Raw genomic sequence first — 14,475 nt, forward strand, 5'->3', positions numbered from 1 at the left:
TAGTTCTGTTCTAGTTCTGTTCTAGTTCTGTTCTAGTTCTGTTCTAGTTCTGTTCTAGTTCTGTTCTAGTTCTGTTCTAGTTCTGTTCTAGTTCTGTTCTAGTTCTGTTCTAGTTCTGTTCTAGTTCTGTTCTAGTTCTGTTCTAGTTCTGTTCTAGTTCTGTTCTAGTTCTGTTCTAGTTCTGTTCTAGTTCTGTTCTAGTTCTGTTCTAGTTCTGTTCTAGTTCTGTTCTAGTTCTGTTCTAGTTCTGTTCTAGTTCTGTTCTAGTTCTGTTCTAGTTCTGTTCTAGTTCTGTTCTAGTTCTGTTCTAGTTCTGTTCTAGTTCTGTTCTAGTTCTGTTCTAGTTCTGTTCTAGTTCTGTTCTAGTTCTGTTCTAGTTCTGTTCTAGTTCTGTTCTAGTTCTGTTCTAGTTCTGTTCTAGTTCTGTTCTAGTTCTGTTCTAGTTCTGTTCTAGTTCTGTTCTAGTTCTGTTCTAGTTCTAGTTCTGTTCTAGTTCTGTTCTAGTTCTTTCTAGTTCTGTTCTAGTTCTGTTCTGTTCTGTTCTAGTTCTGTTCTAGTTCTGTTCTGTTTCTAGTTCTGTTCTAGTTCTGTTCTAGTTCTGTTCTAGTTCTGTTCTGTTGGAGTTCTAATTCTAGTGGAGTTTCCACATCAATTCTCTCATGTTAATTCTGGTTCAGTTTGGAGTTCATTTCCATTTTATTTGTTTTATTTGTTTGTGTATTTCATTTATTTAATTTGTTTTTACTTACCCAACGATAATTTTTCAAACCGGAATCTGGTGGCAGTGTAACCCTAATAAAGCCATTGATGCAATCAGTACACAGGGTATAATTAAATTAAAAAAATAATATAATGTTCTTCTTCGTATTATAATCGCAAATGTTATATCAATATATGGTTCTGGACAGCAATTATAATAAATCTCGTTACGTTTACCAGGCACACCTAAATGTTTTGGGGAAAACAGGAAAAAAGTTAAAAATTTAATTTAAAATTCAAATGAATTTTAGAAATTTCTATATATGTATGTTCGTATGTAAACGAGTAAGGTTTTTATTTATTCACTTAATTAAATTTATGTATATTTATATTTATTAAGTAATGAATATTATAATAAAATTAGAGTTTAGAGTTTACAATAGCTTGATAAACATGCAAGAAAAGTATTAAATGGAGGTTAAACTAAAATTCAATAGGAGGTTTTTTAATTAAAATTATTTCTGTTTAAGTGGAAATCCTGAAAGTAGGCTAAGTTAATATTTTTGACCTTTATTTTATTTTTCTGTATTGGCTTTTTCAACAACTGTTCAATTTGTTTTATTTTTTTTATTTATTTATTTTATTGACAAAGTTCGATTTCAATTAAACAAATTGCCAAATGTATTTTGACATGTTTGGTTGGTTGCATTTGTGTAAATTGGTTTAATTTTCATATGTCAAATAAATATATGTTTTTTTTACCTAAATTGTTTGATTTTCAAATTCGATGCACATTTGATATAACTTCAAAGCTAATAAAAAGACTATATGAAAATAAAATGTGTTTTTAACAATTCCTCTAGAAATTTTATTTATAATTTATTTAGCAAAAAATGCTATAGTTTTAGTTCCAATTTCAGTTCTAGAACAAATCGATTTTATTCCTAGGTCAGTTCTAGTTCTGTTCTAGTTCTGTTCTAGTTCAGTTCTAGTTCAGTTCTAGTTCAGTTCTAGTTCAGTTCTAGTTCAGATCTAGTTCAGATCTAGTTCAGTTCTAGTTCAGTTCTAGTTCAGTTCTAGTTCTAGTTCAGTTCTAGTTCAGTTCTAGTTCAGTTCTAGTTCAGTTCTAGTTCAGTTCTAGTTCAGTTCTAGTTCAGTTCTAGTTCAGTTCTAGTTCAGTTCTAGTTCAGTTCTAGTTCAGTTCTAGTTCAGTTGTAGTCAAGACTAGTTCAGTTCTAGTTCAGTTCTAGTTCAGTTCTAGTTCAGTTCTAGTTCAGTTCTAGTTCAGTTCTAGTTCAGTTCTAGTTCAGTTCTAGTTCAGTTCTAGTTCAGTTCTAGTTCAGTTCTAGTTCAGTTCTAGTTCAGTTCTAGTTCAGTTCTAGTTCAGTTCTAGTTCAGTTCTAGTTCAGTTCTAGTTCAGTTCTAGTTCAGTTCTAGTTCAGTTCTAGTTCAGTTCTAGTTCAGTTCTAGTTCAGTTCTAGTTCAGTTCTAGTTCAGTTCTAGTTCAGTTCTAGTTCAGTTCTAGTTCAGTTCTAGTTCAGTTCTAGTTCAGTTCTAGTTCAGTTCTAGTTCAGTTCTAGTTCAGTTCTAGTTCAGTTCTAGTTCAGTTCTAGTTCAGTTCTAGTTCAGTTCTAGTTCAGTTCTAGTTCAGTTCTAGTTCAGTTCTAGTTCAGTTCTAGTTCAGTTCTAGTTCAGTTCTAGTTCAGTTCTAGTTCAGTTCTAGTTCAGTTCTAGTTCAGTTCTAGTTCACTAGTTCAGTTCTAGTTCAGTTCTAGTTCAGTTCTAGTTCAGTTCTAGTTCAGTTCTAGTTCAGTTCTAGTTCAGTTCTAGTTCAGTTTCTAGTTCAGTTCTAGTTCAGTTCTAGTTCAGTTCTAGTTCAGCTCTAGTTCAGTTCTAGTTCAATTTTAGTTAAGTTCTAGTTCAGTTCTAGATCAGTTCTAGTTCAGTTCTAGTTCAATTCTAGTTCAGTTCTAGTTCATTTCTAGTTCAGTTCTAGTTTAGTTGTTCTAGTTTAGTTCTAGTTCAGTTCTAGTTCAGTTCTAGTTCAGTTCTAGTTCAGTTCTAGTTCAGTTCTAGTTCAGTCCTAGTCCAGTCCTAGTTCAGTTCTGGTTCAGTTCTAGTTCAGTTCTAGCTCAGTTTTAGTTCAGTTCTAATTCAGTTCAAGTTCAGTTCTAGTTCAGTTCTAGTTCAGTTCTAGTTCAGTTCTAGTTCAGTTCTAGTTCAGTCCTAGTTCAGTCCTAGTCCAATCCTAGTTCAGTTCTAGTTCAGTTCTAGTTCAGTTCTAGTTCAGTTCTAGTTCAGTTCTAGTTCAGTTCTAGTTCAGTTCTAGTTCAGTTCTATTTCAGTTCTAGCTCAGTTCTAATTTAGTTCTAATTCAGTTCTGCTATATCAAATAGTTCTTCATTCAAGTCATACTTTTAAATAAATAAATGATCTGAATTTAACAGTTGTTGACTTTGTGGATTTCCAATGTTTTTTAATAACATATCAATTTACAAATCTTAACAGTCAATTGGTTAGAATATTTAAATTTTAAATTGAATTTAAATGTTAATTAATTAAAAACAAAAATAGAGCAAAAAGTCAATAAAATAGACATAAACTTTTGAACAATTAGAGAGAGATAAAAAAAAACGAAGCGATAAGAGGCCAATAAAAGAAAATGTTGTGCTTTGCTTTAATAAAGAGAAAAAACTATAAATTTATTTGTGAAACAAAAATTAAGAAAAAAAACAGTAAAAAGTTTTATTTATTTGTTTTCGTGTTGCAGTTATTTGCAGAGTTGGTATTTGCTTTGACTCTTAATAAAGCGTGAGAGTTTTTTTATTTTGTTTCTCTCTCTGGTATTTTTTTAAACAAAATAAAGCAAAGCATACTTAAGGGCTATATACATAAAATAACTGTATTGCATAGTTGTTTCATTAGCCCTTTTTGCCTGATTTTGTATACATTTGGTTTATTTTTTCAAATTTTTGTTGAAATTCAATTCTATTTGCAAATTTGTCTTTATGCAGCAGCACTTTAAAGCATTTCTTTTTTTTAAATTTTCTAGAAGGGGGGTTTATGTATGCAACATTTGTACCGAATTTTTTGTTAACAAAAATTTGTTTATTTATTTTTCCCCCACTTGTAGTTGGTTCAAAATAATTTTTTCTTCTTTAATTTGTTAATTGACTACGAAACATGTTTGCAAATAAAAGTTTTTCTCTTAGAGTTGTTTTTGCTCCTTGTCGTTTTTCTGGCCATAAAAGCGTAAAGAGGGAGCAGCAGGTCTTTGGGGTTTTTTAGTGCACATAATTTAGTTTGAGTTTTTATGCAATTTTTAAATTAACAAAATTTATATTTATTCCAATTACGTTACGTTCTCAAAATAAAACTGCAGTTTTTTTTGCTTGGCAGACGCCTTATAAGGAAATTATATAACATAAATTGGGTTTGTGCAACAATAATGTTGCTTCAACTCAAATGCACAATTAAGGCAACTCGCAAAATTAAGAGTAAGTTGAAATCGAAATAATATTCTTGTTCCTTAGTATTCGTTCTCTGTTTCTGTTTATCAGAAAGTTTTACTGCTTAAAGTTTACTTGAATAAAATTTCTTTTAAAAATTCTACATTTTTCTAATTTATAATTAAGTCTTCTGCTAAACTCATGCTAGAAAATTATAAGTTTGCTAAAACTTTTGCAAACATAATATTAATAACTACACATGCAAAAACAAATTATCGAGAAAATTATTTGATAGTTAAAACTACTAAAATCATGCACTTTATATACATTATTTTATAAGATCAGTTTTAAATTGAAGCCAAAAATGTTTAAAGAACTTAAGACCCTTAAGAAACTATTAATAGTTTCCAAAGAATCCTAAATAAAATCTCAAATTTGAAATAAAACATTTCCACAATAAAAAAAAGGTTGCTTGGTAAAAGTTTTTTATAAAAAGTTTAGTAAAGGCACTAATTTTTATTTTTATGGAATCAGTTCTTATAAACAATTCTAATTAAGAACAGAACTAGAACTAGCACAGAACTAGAACAGAACTAGAACACAACTAGAAAAGAACTAGAACACAACTAGAACACAACTGAACAGAACTAGAACAGAACTAGAACAGAACTAGAACAGAACTAGAACAGAACTAGAACAGAACTAGAACAGAACTAGAACAGAACTAGAACAGAACTAGAACAGAACTAGAACAGAACTAGAACGAACTAGAACAGAACTAGAACAGAACTAGAACAGAACTAGAACAGAACTAGAACAGAACTAGAACAGAACTAGAACAGAACTAGAACAGAACTAGAACAGAACTAGAAACAGAACTAGAACAGAACTAGAACAGAACTGGAACAGAACTAGAACAGAACTAGAACAGAACTAGAACTAGAACGAACTAGAACAGAACTAGAACAGAACTAGAACAGAACTAGAACAGAACTAGAAAAGAACTAGAACAGAACTAGAACAGAACAGAACAGAACTAGAACAGAACTAGAACAGAACTAGAACAGAACTAGAACAGAACTAGAACAGAACTAGAACAGAACTAGAACAGAACTAGAACAGAACTAGAACAGAACTAGAACAGAACTAGAACAGAACTAGAACAGAACTAGAACAGAACTAGAACAGAACTAGAACAGAACTAGAACAGAACTAGAACAGAACTAGAATAGAACTAGAACAGAACTAGAACAAACTAGAACAGAACTAGAACAGAACTAGAACAGAACTAGAACAGACTAGAACAAACTAGAACAGAACTAGAACAGAACTAGAACAGAACTAGAACAGAACTAGAACAGAACTAGAACAGAACTAGAACAGAACTAGAACAGAACTAGAACAGAACTAGAACAGAACTAGAACAGAACTAGAACAGAACTAGAACAGAACTAGAACAGAACTAGAACAGAACTAGAACAGAACTAGAACAGAACTAGAACAGAACTAGAACAGAACTAGAACAGAACTAGAACAGAACTAGAACAGAACTAGAACAGAACTAGAACAGAACTAGAACAGAACTAGAACAGAACTAGAACAGAACTAGAACAGAACTAGAACAGAACTAGAACAGAACTAGAACAGAACTAGAACAGAACTAGAACAGAACTAGAACAGAACTAGAACAGAACTAGAACAGAACTAGAACAGAACTAGAACAGAACTAGAACAGAACTAGAACAGAACTAGAACAGAACTAGAACAGAACTAGAACAGAACTAGAACAGAACTAGAACAGAACTAGAACAGAACTAGAACAGAACTAGAACAGACTAGAACAGAACTAGAACAGAACTAGAACAGAACTAGAACAGAACTAGAACAGAACTAGAACAGAACTAGAACAGAACTAGAACAGAAACTAGAACAGAACTAGAACAGAACTAGAACAGAACTAGAACAGAACTAGAACAGAACTAGAACAGAACTAGAACAGAACTAGAACAGAACTAGAACAGAACTAGAACAGAACTAGAACAGAACAGAACTAGAAACAGAACTAGACAGAACTTGAACAGAACTAGAACAGAACTAGAACAGAACTTGAACAGAACTAGAACAGAACTAGAACAGAAACTAGAACAGAACTTGAACAGAACTAGAACAGAACTAGAACAGAACTAGAACAGAACTAGAACAGAACTAGAACAGAACTAGAACGGAACTAGAACAGAACTAGAACAGAACTAGAACAGAACTAGAACAGAACTAGAACAGAACTAGAACAGAACTAGAAAAGAACTAGAACCGAACTAGAACAGAACTAGAACAGAACTAGAACTAGAACAGAACTAGAACAGAACTAGAACAGAACTAGAACAGAACTAGAACAGAACTAGAACAGAACTAGAACAGAACTAGAACAGAACTAGAACAGAACTAGAACAGAACTAGAACAGAACTAGAACAGAACTACAACAGAACTAGAATAGCATGGAAAAGTTAGTTTTAAACGTGTTTTTTATAGAAAAGTTTACTAAAGCTTTAATTTTATTAAAAATTTGAGATTTTTTTCAGTCATTATTTAAAACTGACCCGTTTTTCTTATTACTACGATTACTTGTGTTTTAACATTTTGACTTATTTTCTTGTAAATTGTCTTTAGAAATGTACTGTGTTTTGTTTTTGTTCAATGGTTTAGTTTAAGCTTTTAAAAATGTTTTCCAATTTGTTGTTGCTTGTTTTTTAAAGGATTTTTCATTCCAAAAAAATTCTTACCTTTATTTTTAGAAAAATTTTTCTTTTTTTTGAAATTAAATTCAATAATTTTTGCTTTTAAGAGTAAAATTAAATTTTTTCTTAATGAAAAAAGAAAAAATTGAATTTTTCTCTGGTTTTGATATTTTTTGTTTATAAAAAAACTTTGTTGTTGTGTTTTTGTTTACATAGTGAAACATTTAAGGCGGATATTTCGGTCTTGTAAAGTTAAAGCGCCCAATGTTATGCAGTGAGTTTTGCATTATTTAACATTTGTTAGAGTGTTTTAGATTTGTTTACATATATATATATTTTAATTATTTTATATATTTAAATATACTTTGGTGTAGGAGGGTGAGAACACTGGATAAGCAAAGTGTAGTTTAAATTAATTACATTTGGTTGTTTTACGTTTATGTTTTCTTTTTCGGTTTTTTTTATAGAAGTTTATTTGTTGGGAGTAATTAAATTTGATTTTTATTTAAGTTTTATTTAAATTGTTTTAGACTTTTTTAGGTTTATGATGATAATTATTTTTAATTTTGTTACTTGGACTTTTAAAAAGTTATAGAGAGTTGAATTTTTCATTGAAACGTCATGTGAAATGTTTTAGAGAGTAAGAGTGGAAAAAGTTTGTTGATAGCGTGATTAAGTGGTGGCGTAGAAGTTTAAATGATAGATACATTTTCCATGGAACTGGATATGTTTAGTCTCACAGTCATAGAATAGATGTTAAAGTTTTTGAAATAGTGAAAAAGATTTGACGAAGACAAATGTTAATGAAGAAATGAAATGTTGATGTGAAAGAAAAATTCTGAAACAATATGAACGATTCTAAACTATAAACCAAGAAAAAGGTTATTTTATTATATATGTTTTTGACACATTATATTAATTTCAAACTATCTCGTTATACCTTAAAATACATAACTATCCTACTTCCACAATCTTGTCCAAAATTAAAAGCTTTGTGGCTTTCTCTCTGCCACCTTTCAACACTTAAGCAAAATTTAACTTTTCGCTCACCTTTTGTTTGGCACAACATTGAAAAAGAAAAACTAAATTCTCAACTCAATTGAATATTGGCCACTATAAATCATTGCGGTTAACCCCCTACTTTTCCGGTAGTTAAATATACCACAAACTAAAGCAAACAACTTTAAATACAAATGGCAAACAAAAAACTATACAAATATTAAATGAAAGTTAAATATTCTTACAGTTGTTAGCTGGGGTTTCTTTTCTTTTTACTAAGCAGAAAATAAGAATGATATGTAAAATGTTAAAATAACTAGATAAAGATAAATGTGGCCAGAAAAAAGTTTTTCATTCTGCGTTAAATAAAGAAAAGAGAAATGAATGATGAGGCCATAAATATGATTATAAAGATGTTGGAAATCTAAGTAAGAAAAGAAGACAGAAGTTAAGGGAGTGAATTATAACTATAAAAGTTACTAAAGCTACTATATTATAGAAAAAAGTGGACTATAGCAGCAATATTCTATAGGAAACATGATCATACTACAAATATTATAAGGAAAAAAACTAACTATAGCACCCATATTGTATTACAAATTTTACTATAGCACCAATATTTTATAGAAAATATGACTATAGCACCAATATTGTAATAAAAATTTGACTATAGCTCTGATATTGTTTTGAAAAGTTGACTATAGCACCTATATTGTATTAAAAATTTGACTATAGCACCGATATTGTATAGAAAAGTTGACAATAGCATCAATATTGTATTAAAAATTTGACTATAGCACCGATATTGCATAGAAAAGATGCCTATAGTATTAATATTGTATTTAAAATTTGACTACAGCACAGATATTGCATAGAAAAGTTTACTATAACACCAGTATTGTACATAAAAGCTGAGAAAAGTTAACTATAGCCCCAATATTGTATAGAAAAGTTGACTATAGCACCGATATTGTAGAGATAAGTTGACTATACCATCAATATTTTATAGATACGTAGACAATAGTATAAATATTGTATAGGTGAGTTACTCTAGCTCCAATGTTATATAGATCAGTTGACTATAGCATCAATATTGTATAGAAAAATTGATTATAACAAAGACATTATAGAGATTAGTAGACTATAGCACCACTAATGTATAGGAAAGTTGACTACAGCAAAAACATTGTATAGAAAAGTTGACAATAGCACCGATATTGTGCGAATAAATTTACTATAGCACAAATATTGTATAGAAAAGTTTTCTATAGCACTGATTTAGTGTAGAAAAGTTGCCCATAGCACCACTATTGTGTAGAAAAGTTGGCTATAGTACCTACAGTGTGTAGATATGTTGACTACAGCAAAGATATGGCACAGAAAAGTTGACTACAGCACAGATATTGTATAGATTAGTTTACTATAGCACTTATAGTGTATAGAAAAGTAGACTACAGCAAAAATATGACACAAAAAAGTTGACTATAGCACCCGTATTGTATAGATTAGTTTACTATAGCACAGATATGGTATAGAAAAGTTTACTATAGCATAGATTTAGCATGAAAAAGTTGCCCATAGTACCAGTATTGTACAGATAAGTTGACTACAGCAAAGATATGACACAGAAAAGTTGACTATAGCACAGGTATTGTATAGATTAGTTTACTATATTACAGATATGGTATAGAACAGTTGGCAATGACACAGGTATAGTGGGGACAAGTTGACAATAGCACCGATTCTCTATATAGTTAACCAATATTATAAAATATATATATAGTTAACCAATATTATATAGAAAAGTTGACTATATCAAAGACATTGTATAGATTAGTTGACTATAGCATCAACATTATATAGAAAAGTTGACTATATCAAAGACATTGTATAGATTAGTTGACTATAGCACCAATATTGTATAGGAAAGTTGACTATAGCAAAGGCATTGTATAGAAAGAGTTGATTATGGAAACAATATTCTATAGAAAATTTGACTATAGCCCAATTATTCTATAGAAAAGTTGACTATAGCACCAAAATTCTATAGAAGAGTTGACAATTGCAAGAGAATTCTATAGAAAACTCGATTATAGCAACTTTATTCTATATTGTATGAAACAGTTGACTATAGCACCATTATTCTATAGAATGTAGACTATATCATCAATGTTCTATAAAATAACTGAGTATAGCACAAATTTTCTATAAAAAGTTGACTATAGCACCAATATTATATAGAAAAAAATTAGTATAGAACCAATATTCTGAAAAAAATTGACTAGAGCAACAGTATTCTAAAGAAAAGACGACTATAGCACTAATATTCTAACGAAATGTTGACTATAGAACTAATATTCTAAAGAAAAGTTAACTATAGCAATATTCTATAGAAAAGGTGACTATAGCATCAATTTTATATAGAAAAGTTGACTATAGCAAAGGCATTATATAGAAAAGATGACTATAGCACCAATATTCTAACGAAAAGTTTACTATAGCACTAATATTCTAAATAAAAGTTAACTACAGCAGAAATATTCATTAGAAAAGCTGACTATAGCACCAGTATTCTATAAAAAGTCGGCTGTTGCACAGATGTTCTACAGAATAGTTGACTATTACACCATTATTCTATACAAAAAATGGCTATAGCTTCAATATTCTATAGAAAAGGTGACTATAGCATCATTTTTATATAGAAAAGTTAACTATAGCAAAGGCATTGTATAGAAAAGTTGACAATAGCACCATTATTGTACGAATAAATTGACTATAACTCGATTATAGCAACTTTATTCTATATTGTATGAAACAGTTGACTATAGCACCATTATTCTATAGAATGTAGACTATATCATCAATGTTCTATAAAATAACTGAGTATAGCACAAATTTTCTATAAAAAGTTGACTATAGCACCAATATTATATAGAAAAAAATTAGTATAGAACCAATATTCTGAAAAAAATTGACTAGAGCAACAGTATTCTAAAGAAAAGACGACTATAGCACTAATATTCTAACGAAATGTTGACTATAGAACTAATATTCTAAAGAAAAGTTAACTATAGCAATATTCTATAGAAAAGGTGACTATAGCATCAATTTTATATAGAAAAGTTGACTATAGCAAAGGCATTATATAGAAAAGATGACTATAGCACCAATATTCTAACGAAAAGTTTACTATAGCACTAATATTCTAAATAAAAGTTAACTACAGCAGAAATATTCATTAGAAAAGCTGACTATAGCACCAGTATTCTATAAAAAGTCGGCTGTTGCACAGATGTTCTACAGAATAGTTGACTATTACACCATTATTCTATACAAAAAATGGCTATAGCTTCAATATTCTATAGAAAAGGTGACTATAGCATCATTTTTATATAGAAAAGTTAACTATAGCAAAGGCATTGTATAGAAAAGTTGACAATAGCACCATTATTGTACGAATAAATTGACTATAGCGCAATTATTGTATAGAAAAGTATACCATAGCATCGAATTAGTGTAGAAAAGTTGCCCATAGCACCAATATTATACAGATAGGTTGACTATAGTACTAACATTATATTGAAAAGTTGACTATAGCACCGATGTTTTATAATAGAGTTGTTTGTAGCTCAAACATTGTATAGAAAATTGTACTATAGCTAATACATTCGTATTGACTTTGTACCTCACTTTTCTAAATTTATTTTAATATAATTTTTTTTTTTTAATTTAAATTGAAGAAAACATGATTATTTTTGTATAATTTTCCTAAATAAATTTATTTTAGTTCAAAAATATTTTACTTTAACTATTTGTTAACTAACATTTTCTGTTCCTTTATCAAGTCATGTGTAAAGTTTCATTAAGAATATATGTATGTAAAAATTTCTAATGGGTTTAAATAACTTATTGAAATATTTTTGTGTAAAAAAAGTTTTATTTTTTTACCAGTTATTTGAGATAGCTTTGGTAAAGAACATTTAGTGTATATTCTACCTGAGTGCACAAATAAAAAATCTGGATTTTAATTGTGAATTTTGTGTTTTAATTTGAAGACTGCTGCTAGGAGAAAGCATTTCACCGGAAAAGCATAAAACTATTAAGTTTACTCTTTATACTTGATAAACTTAACATAAAATTAAGGTCAAGATTTTGCCAAGTAAAAGACAAATTTTAGTTAAACAGAATATTTGTTATATTTTCTAGTAAATTTTCTATTATTTTTAATAATTTGTTGCCATTCCATACTACCACTTTAATTCCCTATTCATTGCAACCAGACTTGTTTTTATCTGTTTGGCTGCCTTATAGTCCTGCATATTAATTTGAAATATGTTTTTCCTTAATTATTCCCTCTATTTCTCTTGCCAGTAGGAAGACAGACATACATAAGTATAACAAATACTAATTAAATCTTATTTCAAAAACATCCGTTCCCTTGCTATGCATTTCAATTTAATTTTTTTTTTTTTGCGTTTATAAACCTATTACTATAAAGTCTTCTGTTTTTTTGGGGGGGGGTGAGATGAACAAATTTCTGTAACATCTGTTTCATATTGTTTCAAATTTTTCTCTTTTTGTTTAGTTTTGTAGTTGTAGTTTGATTGTCTGGAATTGTAGTTTTCTAAATATAAATATCACAGAGATTTGTTTCGGTTCTATGCATAGTTTACATTTAGTATTTATAACCTTTAGTTTTTTATAAGCAGCTTTGTTTGTTTGTTAGTTATGCTTTTTTATATGGGCAGATATTTTGCCCTATATGGGGTATTAAATGCCCTACACGGGGAGATGTTGCATTAATATTTTAGAGATGAGTTGACTGTGGAAACATTATTCTATAGAAAAATTGACTATAGCTCCTTTATTGTATAGAAAAGTCGACTATAGCACCAATATTCTATAAAAGAGTCGACTATAGCAAGAGTATAAAAAATTCGACTGTAGAAACATTATTCTATAGTAAAGTCAGCTATAGCATCAATATTGTATAAAAAAGTTGACTATAGCACCATTATTCAATAGAACGTCGACTGTAGCACCAATATTATATTGAAAAACAAACTATAGCACCAATGTTCTATAAAATAACTTACTATAGCACCAATTTTCTATATAAAGTTGACTATATCACCAATATTATATAGAAAAGATGACTATAGCACTAATATTCTAAAGAAAAGTTGACTATAGCAACGGTATCCTATAGAAAAGACGACTATAGCACCAATATTCTAAGGAAAAGTTTAATATAGCACTAATATTCTAAAGAAAAAGCAGAAATATTTATTAGAAGAGCTGACTATAGCTGCAGTATTCTATAAAAAGTCGGCTGTTGCATAGATGTTCTACAGAATAGTTGACTATTATACCATTATTCTATATAAAAATTGGCTATAGCTCCAATATTCAATAGAAAAAATGACTATAGCACTAGTTATTTATAGAAAAGTTGACTATAGCACCAATATTCTAAAGAAATATTCTGTAGAAAAGTCGACTGTTTACTATAGTACCAATAATCTATTGAAACGTCGACTAGCTCCAGCATTGTATAAAAAAGTTGACTATAGCATTATTATTCTATAGAAAAGTGGAGAATAGCACCAATATTTTAAAGAAAACTTGACTATAGCACTAATATTCTAAAGAAAGAAAGAAAGCAGAAATATTCATTAGAAAAGCTGACTATAGCACCAGTATTCTATAGAAAGTCGGCTATAGCTTCAATGTTCTATAGAATAAACTACTATAGCTGCAACATTCAATAGAAAATATGACTATATCACTTAAGTCTAAAGAAATATTCTGTAGACGTATCAACTGTAGCACCAGTATTCGGCTAAAGCACTAATAATCTATAGAAATTCGACTATAGCACTAATTTTCTATAGAAAAGATGACTATAGCAACAATATTTAAAAGAAGAGTTGACTATAGCATTAGTATTCTTTAAAAAAGTGGACTATAGAATCAACATTCATTAGAAAATTCTGTAGAAGAGTCGACTGTAGTATCAGTATTTGATAGAAAGTCGGCTATAGCACCAACACTCTATAAAAATTTGACTATAGTACCAATATTTTACTGAAACGTCGACTATACCACTAATTTTCTATAGAAAAGATAACTATAGCAACAGTATTGTATGAAAACGTTGACTATAGCAGTAGTATTCTATATAAAAGTGGACTATAGCACCAGTATTCTATATAATAGTCGAATATAGCAGAATATTCTATAGAAATTTGACTATAGCACCAAGTTGATTATAGTAGCAATATTGTATAAAAAAGTTTACCACAGTACCAATATTATGAGGAAAATTCCTTAGCACTAGTTTTATATAGAAAAGTAGACTATAGCACCAATATTCAAAAGAAAACTTGACTATAGCACTAATATTCTATAGAAAAGTCGACTATTGCATTAATATTCTTTAGAAAAGTTGACTATAGCACTAATTTTCGAAATAAAAGTTGACTATAGCACCAATATTCTATGGAAATTTGACTATAGTAGCAATATTCTATAGAAAAGTCGACTATAGCATCAATATTGTATACAAGAGTTGACCATAATACCTATATTA

At 29.3% G+C, this 14,475-nt stretch overlaps 1 pseudogene; it reads right to left on the reverse strand.

Annotated features, from left to right (window-relative positions):
• Positions 1–14,475, reverse strand: part of LOC119609517 — a 100,496-nt pseudogene that overhangs the window by 25,816 nt on the left and 60,205 nt on the right.

The sequence above is a fragment of the Lucilia sericata genome, unplaced genomic scaffold (assembly GCF_015586225.1).
Source record: "Lucilia sericata isolate MDLA Ls3-8-SP2 unplaced genomic scaffold, ASM1558622v1 Contig000997F_arrow, whole genome shotgun sequence".
Taxonomy (NCBI): Eukaryota; Metazoa; Arthropoda; class Insecta; order Diptera; family Calliphoridae; genus Lucilia; species Lucilia sericata.